This window comes from Phacochoerus africanus, chromosome 7, assembly GCF_016906955.1.
Source record: "Phacochoerus africanus isolate WHEZ1 chromosome 7, ROS_Pafr_v1, whole genome shotgun sequence".
NCBI classification, from domain to species: Eukaryota; Metazoa; Chordata; class Mammalia; order Artiodactyla; family Suidae; genus Phacochoerus; species Phacochoerus africanus.
In genome coordinates this window covers 28,609,014-28,625,009 of record NC_062550.1, presented here as the reverse complement: position 1 = coordinate 28,625,009, position 15,996 = coordinate 28,609,014, and positions in this window count along the sequence as shown.

Below are 15,996 nucleotides of genomic sequence, written 5' to 3'. Positions count from 1 at the left end.
AGGAAAAAACCTCCAACAAAGATTACTTTACCCAACAAGGCTCTCATTCAGATTTGAAGGAAAAATCAAAAGCTTCACAGATAAGCAAAAGCTAAGAGAATTCAGCAACACTAAAACAGCTTTACAACAAATACTAAAGGAACTTGCATAGACAGAAAAGAAAAGGCCACAACAGGAAACAAAAATACCGCAAATGACAAGGCTCACCAGTAAAGGTATATATACAGTAAAGATACAATATCATCCATGCCACAATTATGCCACCGAAATCAGAAATCATGAGAAGAACTGGTTACAAATGCAGGACACTGGAGATGCACTTGCAATGAAGAGAACAACAACTTAAAACAATCTCATATATAGAGAGACTCTTATATCAAAACTTCAGAAAACCTGCACACCAAATATCTACAATTGATACACAAACAAATAAGAAAAATCACCTCAAATACAACACTAAAGATAGTCATCAAACCACAAGAGGAGAGAACAAGAGAAGGAGGGAAGAAAAAAGAGCAACAAAAACAAATCCAAAGCAATTAATAAAATGGCAATAAGAACATACCTATCAACAATTCCCTTAAATGTTAATGGACTAAATGCCCCAACCAAAAGAAATAGACTGGCTGAATGGATACAAAAACAAGACCCATATATATGCTGTCTTCAGGAGACCCACTTCACTTCTAGGGACACATACAAATTGAAAGTGAGAGGATGGAAGAAAATATTCCATGCAAATGGGAATCAAAAGAAAGCTGGAGTGGCGATACTCATATCAGACAAAATAGACTTTAAAATGAAGAATATTTTAAGAACAAAGAAGGACATTACATAATGATCAAAGGATCAATCCAAGAAGAAGATATAACAATTTTAAATATCTACACACCCAACATAGGTTCACCACAATATATAAGGCAACTGCTAACAACCTTAAAAGGAGAAATCAACAATAACACAATCATAGTGGGGGATTTTAACACCCCACTTACAGCAATGGACACACCATCCAGACAGGAAATCAATAAGGAAACACAGGCCCTGAATGAAGCATTAGACCAAATGGAGTTAATACATATTTAAGGACATTCCATCCAAAAGCAACAGAATACACATTCTTCTCAAGTGCACATAGAACATTCTCTAAGATTGATCACATCCTGGGCTACAAATCCAACCTCGGTAACTTTAAGAAAATTGAAATCATATCAAGCATCTTTTCCGACCACAATGCTGTATGACTGGAAATCAACAACAAGAAAAAACTGCAAAAAACACAAACATGTGGAGACTCAACAACATGCTACTAAACAACCAATGGATCACTGAAGAAATCAAAGAGGAAATTAAAAAATACCTAGAAGCAAATGACAACAAAGACGTGACACTCTAAAACCTATGGGATGCAGCAAAAGCCATTCTAAGAGGAAAGATTATAGCAATATAAGCCCACCTCAGGAAACAAGAAAAAGCTCAAGTAAATAAGGTAACTTTACATCTAAAGCAGCTCAAGAGAGTAGGACAAAACCTAAAGTTAGTAGAAAGAAAGAAATCGTAAAGATCAGAGCAGAAATCAATGAAATAGAAAAAGATGAATGAAACTAAAAGCTGGTTCTTTGAAAAGATCAACAAAATTGATAAACCCTTAGCCAGACTTATCAAGAAAAAAGAGAGAAGACTCAAATCAATACAATTAGAAATGAAAAAGGAGAAGTAACAACGGGCATCACAGAAATACAAAGGATCATAAGAGAATACTGTATGCAACTATATGCCAATAAAATGGAAAATCTAGAAGAAATCAACAAATTCTTAGAAAGGTACAATCCTCCAAGACTAAACCAAGATGAAAGAGAAAAGATGAACAGACCAATCACAAGAACTGAATTTGAAACTGTGATTTAAAAATTTCCAGCAAACAAAAGTCCAGGACCAGATGGCTTCACAGGCGAATTCTATCAAACATTTAGAAAAGAGCTAACACCTATCCTTCTGAAACTGTTTCAAAAAATTGCAGAGGAAGGGATACTCCCAAACTCATTCTATGAGGCCACCATCACCCTGATACCAAAACCAGACAAAAATACCACAAAAAAAGAAAACTACAGGCCAACTTCACTGATGAACATCAATGCAAAAATCCTCAACAAAATACCAGCAAACCACATCCAACAATACATTAAAAGAATTGTACATCATGATCAAGTGGGATTTATCCCAGGGATGCAAGGGTTCTTCAATATCCACAAATCCATCGGTGTGATACACCACATTAACAAACTGAAGAATAAAAACCATATGATCCTCTCAATAGGTGCAGAAAAAGCCTTTGATAAAATCCAACACCCATTTCTGATAAAAAACCCTTCAGAAAGTGGGCCTAGAGGGAACCTATCTCAACATAATAAAGGCCATACATGACAAAACCACAGGGAACATTCTCAATGGTGAAAAGCTGAAAGAATTCCTGCTGAGATGAAGAACAAGACAAGGATGTCCTCTCGTGCCACTACTCTTCAACACAGTTTTGGAAGTCCTAGGCACAGCAATCAGAGAAGCAAAAGAGATAAAAGGAATGCGTATTAGAAAAGAAGAAGTAAAACTATCCCTATTTGCAGATAACATGATACTATATCTAGAGAATCCTAAAGACTCGACCAGAAAAAAAAACTTTTTTTTGGAAGCACAAAAGACCCAGAACAGCCAAAGACATCCTGAAAAAGAAAAATGGAGCTGGAGGAATCAGGCTCCCTGACTTCAGACTATACTACAAAGCAACCATCATCAAAACTGTATGGTACTGGCACAAAGAAATATAAATCAGTGGAACAGGATAGATAGCCCAGAATTAAACCCATGCACCTACAGCCAAATAATCTATGACAAAGGAGGCAGGAACATACAATGGAGAATAGACAGCCTGTTCAATAGTGGTGCTGGGAAAACTGGACAGCCACATGGAAAAGAATGAAATTAGAACACTCCCTAATACCATACACAAAATTAAACTCAAAATGGGTTAAAGACCTAGATATAAGACCAGACACTATCAAACTCTTAGAGGAAAACATAGGCCAAACACTCTCTGACATAAACGACAGCAACATCTTCTCAGATCCACATCTTAGAGTGATGTCAGTAAACACAAAATAAACAAATGGGACCTAATCAAACTTCAAAGTTTCTGCACAACAAAGGAAACCCTATACAAAACGAAAAGACAACCCACAGAATGGGAGAAAATCTTTGCAAGTGAATCAACTGACAAGGGATTAATCTCCAAAACTTATAAACACCTTCTGTAGCTCCATACCCAAAAAACAAACAACCCCATCAAAAAATGGGCAGAAGACCTAAACAGACAATTCTCCAAAGAAGACATACAGATGGCCAAGAAACAGATGAAAAGATGTTCAACATCCCTCATTCTTAGAGAAATGCAAACCAAAACCACCATGAGGTACGACCTTACACCAGCCAGAATGGCCATCATCCAAACGTCTACAAACAGTAAGTGCTGGAGAGGGTGTGGAGAAAAAGGAACCCTAGTACACTATTGGTGGGATTGTAAATTGGTGCAACCATTGTGGAAAACTCTATGAAGATGCCTCAGAAAACTAAAAATAGATCTATCATTCGATCCAGCAATCCTGCTCCTGGGCATCTATCCAGAGAAAACCATGACTCGCAAAGATACATGTACTCCAGTGTTCATTGCCGCACTCTTTTCAATAGCCAAGACATGGAAACAACCTAAATGTCCATTGACAGAGGAGTGGATCAAGAAGAGGTGGTACATATACACAATGGAATATTACTCAGCCATTAAAAGGAACGAAATACCAGCATTTTTAGCAACATGGATGGACCTAGAAATTATCATGCTAAGTGAAGTCAGCCATACAATGAGACACTAACATCAAATGCTTTCACTGACATGTGGAGTCTGAGAAAAGGACAGACTGAACTTCTTTGCAGAATGGATACTGATTCACAGACTTTGAAAAACTTATGATCTCCAAAGGAGACAATTTGGGGGGTGGGGAGGTGCAATGAAATAAAATAATCCTTGTGATTAGTCAAGGAAGCAAAAAAACCAAATAAATAAAAAACTACCCATTTCTGGAGTTCCTGTTATGGTACAGAGGAAACAAATCCTACTAGGAACCATGAGGTTTCGGTTGGATCCCTGGCCTTGCTCAGTGGGTTAAGGATCTGCGTTGCCATGAGCTGTGGTGTAGATTGTAGACAAGGCTTGGATGTGGCATTACTGTGGCTCTGGCATAGGTGTGGCAACAGCTCCGATTAGATCCCTTGCCTAAGAACCTCCATATGCCACAGGTTTGGCCCTAAAAAGACAAAAGAGAAAAAAAAATGATTCATTTCCTGAGTTGATTGAACTTGCATTATAAAGTTATTCTCTCCTTAACTTTGAGATCAGCTTTTTTATGATGATTTCATGCAAATGAAGTGGCATTCATTTCTTTGCTGTGTTATCACTAATTTAAAATATTTATGAGCTTTTTGGTACTATACTAAGACTTGAACACCATATGTGTGTGTGTGTGTGTGATGTATCCTCATTTATAAATTTTATAAATAAAGAATTTTTAATGTAGAAAAGTAAAGTATGAGTTCCCATTGTGGCGCAGTGGTTAACGAATCCGACTAGGAACCATGAGGTTGCGGGTTCAGTCACTGGCCTTGCTTAGTGGGTTAAGGATCTGGCTTTGCCGTGAGCTGCGGTGTAGGTCGCAGACGCGGCTCGGATCCTGCGTTGCTGTGGCTCTGGCGTAGGCTGGTGGCTACAGCGCCGATTGGACCCCTAGACTGGGAACCTCCATATGCCGCGAGAGCGGCCCAAGAAATAGCAAAAAGACCAAAAAAAAAAAAAAAGTGAAGTAAATAAATCTTACCAAATGAGACAATGAAGAACTATTCAGAATCCTAAAATTCCACATATATACCTCTACCCAGGACTGCACAAAAGACCTTTTTCTAGATTTAATATGTACGTTTCTTTGGTACTGAGATCATCAGTACCACATATGATACTCTAGCCAGGCAGTTTAGAGAATCCAGCTCTGGAACAAAGAAGCCAAAAATAAGAACCAATCACCAAACAGGATGCTCTAGTGGCAACATTACTTTCATCAATCAGCAATGAAGACGGTCAGGTTCAGATGCAAGAAGCTTCACCTCTGCCACATCAAATCAGTTAGCTGGTTCTTTGTGCTTAAAAGGAAAAATTGTCCCCCACCAACCCAAATGGGACCACCTCCTCAGATAGGGTAAGTTTCTATCTAAGAGTCCTTTGAATTTACCTAATTGAAGGATCCTAGTGAGCAGTCCAGCTCCAGGCCAAAAGTCTCTGTAATTTTTCAGGCCCAACCTTTGGCAATTACAAACGCTTTACCTGGGAGAGCTTCATAGGAGAAAGTTTCCCTTTCTTTTTTTTTTTTTTTGCCTTTTTGCCTTTTCTAGGGCCGCTCCCGTGGCATATGGAAGTTCCCAGGCTAGGGGTCCAATCGGAGCTGTAGCCACCAGCCTACACCAGAGCCACAGCAATGCGGGATCCGAGCTGCGTCCGCAACCTACACCACAGCTCACGGCAACGCCGGATCGTTAACCCACTGAGCAAGGGCAGGGATCGAACCCGAAACCTCATGGTTCCTAGTCAGATTCGTTAACCACTGAGCCACGACGGCTGCTTGGAAAGTTTTCCTTTCTACACCAGTCTTGGTAGACAAGCAGTAAACTGTAGTCTCTGAAGTGAGGTTCAGTCAAGGGCTCAGGTACCCTTGGCTGGCCTTGCTCACATGCATATCTTCATCCTTAGCCCAGACACCTTCATTCAGAGTCTACTCTGTCTGGGTACGTAGCAGAGGCCTTCCTAAGGCACCTTTTCTGAAACTTCCTTGTTAGGGGAAGAGGTGGAAGGGAAACCTGAAGATATTTTTCTTCACTCTGAATCAGAACTCAGTACTTTTCCATGCCTAGCTCTCCTTCCTCACCATCCCCTCTCCCCTATTAGGTTCATACAATTGCAGAAATCTTTTGTTTAGGGCAGTTTCTACAGAGAGACATCCCCCATATCTATGTGGTCCTCTTGGCTGGTGACCTATGTGCCATCCCATGAAGGAAAACAGAAGGAGGGAAGCAGGGGAGAGGTCAGCGCTTTCTCTGGCTTAGCCTTTGACTATACTATGGCAGTAAGACCTCCAAAGCTTGATTGTTACTTCTATTTTTGGCTTGTTGCTTTAGTCAACTACTTTTACATCTGACAGCACAGCCCTCTGCAGCTCAGCTCACCTCTTGCTTGGCATCTAGGACTTAGGCCCATCCCTAGATACAAGAGAGAAGCTAACAATTCAGATTTTCTGGGTTTTAGCATAGCAAAATGGATGGCCAATGTGGGAAATTGCCAACATGTAGGAAGCATATTCTAGAGTGCTGGTAGATGCTAATGAAAGTGATGAAGTTTTAAATTATGACTTATTAAGCAGCTATTATGAATAATACACCACAGTGCCAGATATAAACAGCATGTATATCACTCTTCGTTGTCTCTCTTGACATTGGTCTTCATACTATAAGCATTTATTTGTAAGCAAAATAGACTTCAGAGAAGCTAACAACCAAATGTACACAGTTAGTTTCAGAAGTAAAGTTTGAATAAATTCTGTTATTCAAAGCCCCCTTTTTTCTTTTAGTCTACTATAATATAGCTACCTTTCTAATATATATATATATATATGCAATAAGATTTGTTTAATGAAACTGAAATATTAATATTTCTTGATAAATAGAAGCTGAGCCTCAGGACTAGTCTAAAATTAGGTTGTCTGCTTTTCTTCTAAAATCAATTAGACTCTCTTGCCCAAGTTTCAACAACCTGTTCTTCATGGCTTAACTATTTACTGTTTCTGATTTTATTATAGAATCTTTTGTTGCATAGGATCTGAGGCTAAGATGTAAGATGGACAGGCTTTAGAGTATCTGATGTCATTGAGTCAGCCAGTCAATTTTAAAAACAATAATGAAGTAGAAAAGAATAGAAGGGGAGAAAAGGTCAGGAACATTTTTTTTCTTTACAAGTGTACTTGCTTCTGCAAATGGTCTCAATGAATCATTTCAAAATTGAACAAGAAACAGATGTCAGTTAATTAGAGAGTCGAGTTTAATGACATGGTTGCATAGGTATGGCACACAAAACATCTGTGTTCTAGTACCTAACATTAATTTAATTTCTTTACAGGAATCATTTACATTTTTCTTCATTTTCAATAAACTGTTTTTAACCACACAAAATAACATTGTAGTCATGAAGTTGTTGTGATCTAAATAGACCCCTGTGAGGCTGACTGTACAGCCATCACTAGGTAAGTTCTATATTCTCATAGGGAACTATACACAAAAATAACAAGGCCTGTCTCTCCTTCTTATAGATGAAAAAACTGAGGACTGAGGGTTGTGACACATTTCTATAACATTTTAAGTTAAGAATCATGTCTATAGTGAATAGGCCAAATCTTTTTTTCACCCATTTTTGGAGGTATGCATATGGAACACTAGATTTTTGCAAAGATGGAAAGTCAAACTTAAAAAAAAAATCACTTGGAAACATATATATTATAATAAATGCCCTACAAGTAATATATGTTCTGTAAATATTGTTCTACTTCTCTTTTTTTCTCATTTAATCATCTCTTCCTTCAACTCATCACTTTTGTTTTAAATTCTGATGATGACTTGGATTAGATGTGAGTTATTGCTTTAGATTCTTTCATTTCTTAGTGGTACAACCAGTTTTCATAAACTTTTCTTAGGTGCTACAATTTTTCTCTTATATTTTATTTTCACTGTATCAGGAGTTCTATGATTGTCTCTTTATTCTGCTAAGTCATGATGAAAAGATTTAGGAGGTCCCACCTCACAAAAGGACAGAGCAATTTAGCTGCACTTTCATAAAAGAAGGTCCACCTTCTCAGTAATATTTCTTTATGTCTTATTGCCCCCAGGCTCCCTACAACTGAGTGCTGACTTGGCCTTCCTCTTTGCACTTATGACTTTTTTCTTATCAAATATATTCCTTACAGAAAGATAACTTTTCTGGTATTATAATATTTGTGAATGCAGATCTGGCACATATTCACCATAAATGAAAGTGGAGAAAAAAATGAAAATGAGAAAATGGATACTAACATATCATTTAGTCGTAGGACACTAGTGGTTGCAGAAGAATCTTAGCATCCTAATTAATATATTTTAGAAGTCTCATGCAAACATGCAATACAGCCACATTAATGCCTGGAATAAGACTTTAGCCAACGTGTAGCATAGATGCAAACAAATATCTGGGATCAAAATGCACTACCCTACTTACTGCCTTCCTTTACACTTAATTTGAATTGTCTACCTTTTCCCATCACAGAGGGGAAGGTAGGTGATATAGCGGTAACCCTGCTAGCACTTTTTGGCAACCCAGTGAGCACAGAGTGACATTCTGCTGTATTAAGTGTGAAGGCTTTGCAATTGGGAGTGTGGTTTACTAAGGACATTTGTGACACTGTGGATTATGTGTGGAGCATCAACTTGGTCCCCAAGATACTATAAAATTAATACTTTTTTTACAAAGACGCCTGGACACCAAAGCCAATTTGTGTGAGCTCTGCATTTCTTGTATGATTCTGCTATGCTATTTTTGCCTTTGCTATAAATAGCATCGCATATGAATGGCAGTTTCATAGTCTAAAAAAGTTTGGGTATTTTTTGCATCTATTTAATGCATTCTTACCAATCTCAAAACATGAAGAAGTGACAGCATAATTATACTTTGTTTACTCATAATGTAAGGATAATTTATTTTGTGCCTCTACTTTATGTATCTAAATCCATTAGTAATCAATGATGGATCATCAAAAAGCAGATATCAAATAATATATAATTATCATAAAGAGAAATTTAAATTGATTTTAGAAGTGAAAAGGGTTACATTAACAAAAACTAAAACACTTTCTGAAGTGAATCAGTATATTTGTCAAGACAGAGTTTCAAAAAGACAGTTTAATTGAGGTTAAAATGTGTTTTGCTTTCAAAATAGAATTTTTTTCTTTCAGAGATTTCTATGATTGTTTGCCCAACTCTAACTTCCTAATATGCCACAAAAGATATTTTAGAGGATTTTTACCCATTAACACTTCACCTTGACTCAGTTATTGCTCAGGAAATGTTATCTGCTTATTGCTATTAATAATCTCTAAGCATTAATGATAAAACCTATCTCAGTGACTCATACATAGATTTCTAAATTATAAATTGAATTCTCTGAATCTTACCTGAAAATTTGGCAGTATCCTAGAAGTAAGGGTTTTATGATCAAAGCAGGGCGAAGTTTGATCCTCATCTATGCACATTTACTAAGAAGGTAGATGTGTTCCACAAACTCATCTAGATAAAAAGTTGGTCAATTTGGCTACTGGAAAAAGCAGTTCTAAGCATACTTACTAATATCCTTTTCATAAATGGGAAGAATAAGTAGCCAAAGAAATACAATCTATTTAGCTAATTTAAACTCTAATAATCACCACATTATTTTTAACATCGTTAAACTAAATTTAAAACATTTAAAGTTTGATGATTTCCACTTTTTAAACATCATTAAATTTAAGGGAGCCCTATGTAAAACCAGATTAAATTAACAAATACTCATTTAGCACCTATTACTTTCCGGATATTGCTTGATATATAGATTATTTGCAAACAAATACTCATATATTAATTTCATTTTTTTCCCTGCAGTAATGCTGGATTAAAAACAAAACTCTGAGACCTCAAGAGAATTGAGTCCAGCAAGTTTATTTCATATTCACAGTATTATAGGTTCATATATTGGATAGACTCAGATTGGCTTGGCTGGACCTGGTGGAACTCCAGATTTTGGGTTAGGGACTACCTCTCATAGCTTCTTTCCTGGGTTCAGTCGAAAGACTAATGGATACCTGCGCTCTCAATGGGGGAAGCATAAGCCCCTGAGTCTGGGTGACACTTGCCATGCTTCTTAAAGCCTTAGATCAAAACTAACCATGCATCATCTCCACATTTCATTAAAGTAAGTCATATGGCCAAGTCTGAAATCAATAGTGGGGAAAAGTATATTCTGGCAAGAGAGAAGCAATGGCAGGGGGAGGTAGAGATGGAAGAATTATAGCTACTTTTTTTGACCAAAATCTAAGTCATTTTGGATAAACAGTTTTCTGTGGTCACCAGGTAGATACAGAATATGCAAATATTCTTCCTTGTGGTATTTGGAAGAAACAAAGTGGTTTTGTGTTCAGTGACTGGGCAAAGATGACAGAAAGGAAAGATGTACTGTTCATTTTTTATTTTTAATAAGTTTTCTTCCTTTTAAGGGCCCCAATCTACCTAACATCCCCACTTCACTATTGATCCATATTTATAACCACCTCTCATGGCATCTAAGCCCTCTTGACTATGCCCTCATTTATGACTTAAGATCTTGTATTTTCTAATTGTCACTGAAGTATAGTTGACTTGTAAAGTTGTGTTAGTTTCAAGTGTATATCAAAGTAAATCAGTTATACATACACATGTATTTATTCCTTATCAGATTCTTTTCCTATATAGGTTATTACACACTGAGTAGATTACCCTATGTTATACAGTTCAGTCCTTATTACCTATATATTTTATGTAGTAGTATGTATAGGACAATCCAACCCCTTTATTTATCCCCTCCCACTTTTTTCCCTTTAGTTACCATAAGCTTATATTCAAAATCTTTGAATCTGTTTCTGTTTTGTAAGTTCTTTTGCATCTTTTATTACATTCCACATACTAGTGATGTCATGGTATTTGTCTTTGACTGACTTTGTTTAGTATGATAATTTCTAGGTCCATCCATGTTTTTACAAATGGCATTATTTCATTCTTTTTTATGGCTGAGTAATGTTCCATTTTATGTATATACCACATCTTCTTTATCCATTCCTCTGTCAATGGACACTTAGGTTGCTTCCCTGTCTTGACTAGTGTAGGTACTGCTGCAGTGTTTTTATTCTCAGCATAAAGTACAGAATCTTTTTGGGGTATAACTGTATCACTACAAAAGATATGGACCTAGAATAGGAAGAACAAGATTATATAGGGAAGGTGAACTTTTCTCTTTCCCTTCTTCATTCTTTGGCTGGCCTAACTATTCAATTGACAAGGTAGATTAAAAGGAAAAAAAAAACATTTTAATTTTGTGCCCATGGGAACTCATAGAAATATGAGACTCAAAGAAGTGAGCAAAACAGGCAGTTTTTATACTTTTTAAACAAAGAAACAATAAATTTGTGAGAAATGACAAGAAAAAGAAGTTTGGGCTTGAGATAATTAATTAGTAAAGAAATAACAAGGTTTGTTTGTATAGCCTACTTAGCCCTGAATTCATTATCTCTGGTGATAAGAATGTCTCTTTGGGGTTCCTACTGTGGGGGAGTGGGTTAAGGATGTGACTGCAGTGGCAGGTGGCTGTGGAGATGGGGGTTCATTTCCTGGCCTGGCACAGTGGGTTAAAGGATCCAGTGTTGCTACAGCTGCAGTGTAAGTTGCAGCTGCAGCTCAGGCCCAGAAACTTCTATATGCCACAGGTGTAGCCATTCAAAAAAAAAAAAAAAGGAAGAAGAAGAATGTCTCTTTACATCCTGGTATAGGTGGGCGGGTAGCTTTCACATGAGAGATTTATCTCCTGCTTTCAAGAGTACAGAAAAGTGTCAATGTCCATTTTGCACTAGTTGCTTCTTAGTAACTTTAATTCAAAATAATCAATATGCCAAAGTGGCATATATCTTAAAGTATCCTGCCCTGAACCCTATCAGTCACATCATAAGTTGTTTCTCTTGAGTTTTTCAGACTTGGTTTCTATACCATTGGTTTGTTATCTGTTCAAAAATAGAGTTTTAAGAAATTACTCCTGCTTTCTTCCTTAAAATAAATTTAACTTGTTTCTTTTCTCATCCAAACTACTGTATTGGAATTCCACTCTCAGATTCTTTATATTGCCTTCATTTATTTAGCTAACATATATTCAATAAATGATCTAGATAACACTTGCATTTCAACAAAAGCTTTCAATGACTTAAAAAAGAATGAAAGACTATGAGAATTACTGATAGTGTGACATGAATGCTTGAGGTCGAGATATTCCTTGAAAGGGAACATTTGGGGTAATACTCAAATTGCATTCTATATCCATTTCATAAGCCTATCACATATATAGTACTATATCTATCTTTACATTCAAATTAATTGCTTAAGCTACCACATGCTCAGGTGAGCAGGAAGTTCAAAATCCCTCTTGAGTATTTCCCTATTTCAACAAACTTAGTTATATCATTGTGGATGAGGAGCTGATTCTGCTCGCTCATGTACCATCATGCTGAAGCTAGATTTCAAGGACAAGTCCTCTGAATTTAAAAAGTGTCTTTTGCACTCAAGAAGTATTTGTGTCTGTGTCTCTGCTGTTCTTGCCATTATCTACAGCTTAGTGATCAGCTTCCCAGCTGCTGAGGTTCTCTGAAGGAGGGTGACACTCACCACCTATGGTAAATTTGGCTGAGCATTGAATTACACGTGGCAGGTTTTTCAGGATTTATAGCTCAAGACCTTATACATTCAGCTTAGTCTTTCTTCCTGAGGGCACTGTTTGCTCCAGGTCTTCCAGGTTTAGGGAACCTGGCATTTCAGGCACAGTGTTCCTTTTGATGACTTTGTTGTCTTTTCCTCAAAGAGACCTTAGTTGAATCTCAAAAGAGAAAGGAATATGTTCTCTCTTCCCTTGCTCACAAAAGGCAAGTGGTCTAAACACTTGTTTATAGTTGTTTGGGTGGTTTTTTGTTTGTTTCATTTGTTTTTTTTACTTTCTCTGATTAGCTCTGCATATCAGTGAGAACAAGAAGGCAGAGTTACTCCTTTCCCTTCAATTGCTTGTCTTTTAATTACAAAACTAGATAGAATTCCAGTCCTGAGATTCTTCTTGAATCTCCATGATGGGAGGAATATAAGTGGGTATTATATTATCCCATAAGGTGAGGGCTATGTGGAATTCATAAACTTCTTTACACATCTCATCTTTCTCCAGTGAGCCACAAAGACACAAGCAGTTACCCAATTAAATTATTTTTACTAGTTGTGAAGAAAATGGGTTTAATGCCGTGTTGAAATATTGTGTACTATCTACCAAGCTGCCTTTGGAGGGGATTGGAATTGCCCTGCAAAATTCAATTATATGTTCCCATTTCCTCAAAGAACTTTTCTTAACTCCATCTCAGGCTCATATGCTTCCTTTTATTTTTTTTTTTGTTTGTTTTTTTTGTCTTTTTTTTTTTTTTTTTTTTTTTTTTGCTATTTCTTTGGGCCGCTTCCGCGGCATATGGAGGTTCCCAGGCTAGGGGTCCAATCGGAGCTGTAGCCACCAGCCTACGCCAGAGCCACAGCAACGCGGGATCCGAGCCACATCTGCAACCTACACCACAGCTCACGGCAACGCCAGATCGTTAACCCACTGAGCAAGGGCAGGGACCGAACCCGCAACCTCATGGTTCCTAGTCGTATTCGTTAACCACTGCACCACGACGGGAACTCCTTTTTTTGTTTGTTTGTTTGTTTTTCATATGCTTCCTTTTAGAATCTATTTCTTATCTGAGTACTCATGGTATGGCCTTCTATAGTTGGAACACAAAAAGGATTGTACTTTACATGAGCTGAATTTTTTTGAGCGCCCATCACTTCACCTGAGGAGAGAGAGAGGAACATAAGGTTCAGACCTTCGGAAAGTTCTGTACAATCAACAGCTCCAGATCAATTAAAAATGAGAGAAATCCTATATTTCTAACTTGTGTATTGCTCCTCTATTTTTCTTCAGTGAGTAAAAATGTGCCCTCTACCAAATTCAATAGTAATAAAATAGTACACAGAAAAAAAGAAAGTCTTCCTTCTACTGCTCTCTCCAGCCACCTGCTTTCTCTCACTGGAGTTAACTATTGTTGCCAGATTCTAATATTCCTTCTGGAGCTAGTATATATAGTCCAGGCATATTTATATTATCCTCCACAATTATAGCAACTGTACATATTTTTCTGTCCCTTGATTTTACACCTAACACTATATCTTGGGGATCCTTCCATAAATGCATAGATGGTATCACCTTATTATTTTTAAAGAGTTGCCTAGATTTATTGAACTGATGTAACAATTTACTTTGCAAATCATCTCTTGATAGAATTTCACATTTGTGCCATATTCCTGTAGGATAAAATCCTAGGAGCGGAATTTCTGGGACCATGTTAATAGATATTGCTAAGTCATAGTTCACAAAAAATGGTATAAATTGGGAGTTCCCGTCGTGGCTCAGTGGTTAACGAATCCGACTAAGAACCATGAGGTGGTGGGTTCAATCCTTGGCCTCGCTCAGTGGGTTAAGGATCTGGCATTGCCGTGAGCTGTGGTGTAGGTTGTAGACGCGGCTCAGATCCTGCGTTGCTGTGGCTCTGGCATAGGCCGGCGGCTACAGCTCTGATTTGACCCCTAGCCTGGGAACCTCCATATGCCGCGGAAGTGGCCCCAGAAATGGCAAAAAGACAAAAAAAAAATGATATAGATTGGACCTAATTCAGCAGTCATCCCTCTTCCCAAGCCCTTATAGTCCAGGCCAGGTGACTTGCTAGTGGACTGAAAGGATGGGATCAGAAGTCTTGATGTGTCATTTCTAAGCTGAGGTCCTGCAAAGAAAGCATGGTGTGATTCCTTTATACTCTTCTAATCTGCTAATGGAAAAGTGTTTCTCTTCCTGTAACACTCATGACAAAATTCCTAGGCTTTCCATTACCAAGAAATTCTCCAGTTCTCTTTAGATACCAAGTGGATTTTCTACAATTTAGTCCATTTCTGATGCTAGCTACTCAGAGTCAGGGCAGACCTTAAAGGTAAAGGACTCAGTCCCAAAAGGCTGTCCCCCCACTTCAAATGCCAATCACAAGAAGTGGGTTCTAAGGCTACCCACACTTCTGTCTAACTTAGCTAAAAATTGGAGGTTCCAACAACCCCCTCCTCAGATTGGATTATTTACTAGAATCACTTTGTTTACATTTACAAGTGTATTATAAAGGATTGTAAAGGATACAAATAAACAGCCAGATGAAGAGGTACATAGATTGAAGATCACAGAGAGTCAGAGCAAAGGAGCTCTGTCCCTGTGAAGTTCAAGTGTGGCACTTCTGGCATATGGATGAGCTTCTAATGCAGAAGCTCTTCGGACCCCACCATTTAGGATTTTTAAGGAGGTTCCTTTATTAGGCAAGACTGATTAAATCATTGTCCATTGGTGATTAACTCAATCCCTAGCCCCTCTTTCCTGGACAATGATCAAGGAATAGGTAGGATTAGAAGTTCCAATCCTCTAATCATGCTTTGTTCTTTCTGACAACCAGCCTCTTATTCTCAAACTACCTAGGAGCCCCCAACCACCAGTCATATCATTAGCATACAAATAGACACCCTTAGTGCTGGGGAGAGTCCAAAGGTCTTAGAAGCTCTTGAATGAAGAACCGGAGACTAAGAATGTTCTTATCTCTATCACTCAGGAAATTACAAATATTTTAGGAGCTCTGTTCTAGGAACAAGGATTAGAGACCAAACACTTATTTCTTATGATGTCACAATATCACACCTGTCATAGGAAAGCACGTCTTAGGGAGCTGAGGCCCCTTCATCCTGGAACCTAGAATGAAAACACATGGAGCTGACCTTCAATTTACCTAAAACCAACCTTCCATCTTGGCCACCCAAGCTCCTGTGTAATTCAGCCAACTTTTGCCAACTTTAGCTGACTTGCATACCTATGAGCTGCTGTAAGCCACTAAGATAGGAAGGGGGGAAGATATTTATTACATGGCATTATAGTGGCAATAGCCTACTGTTCCAGAGATTGTA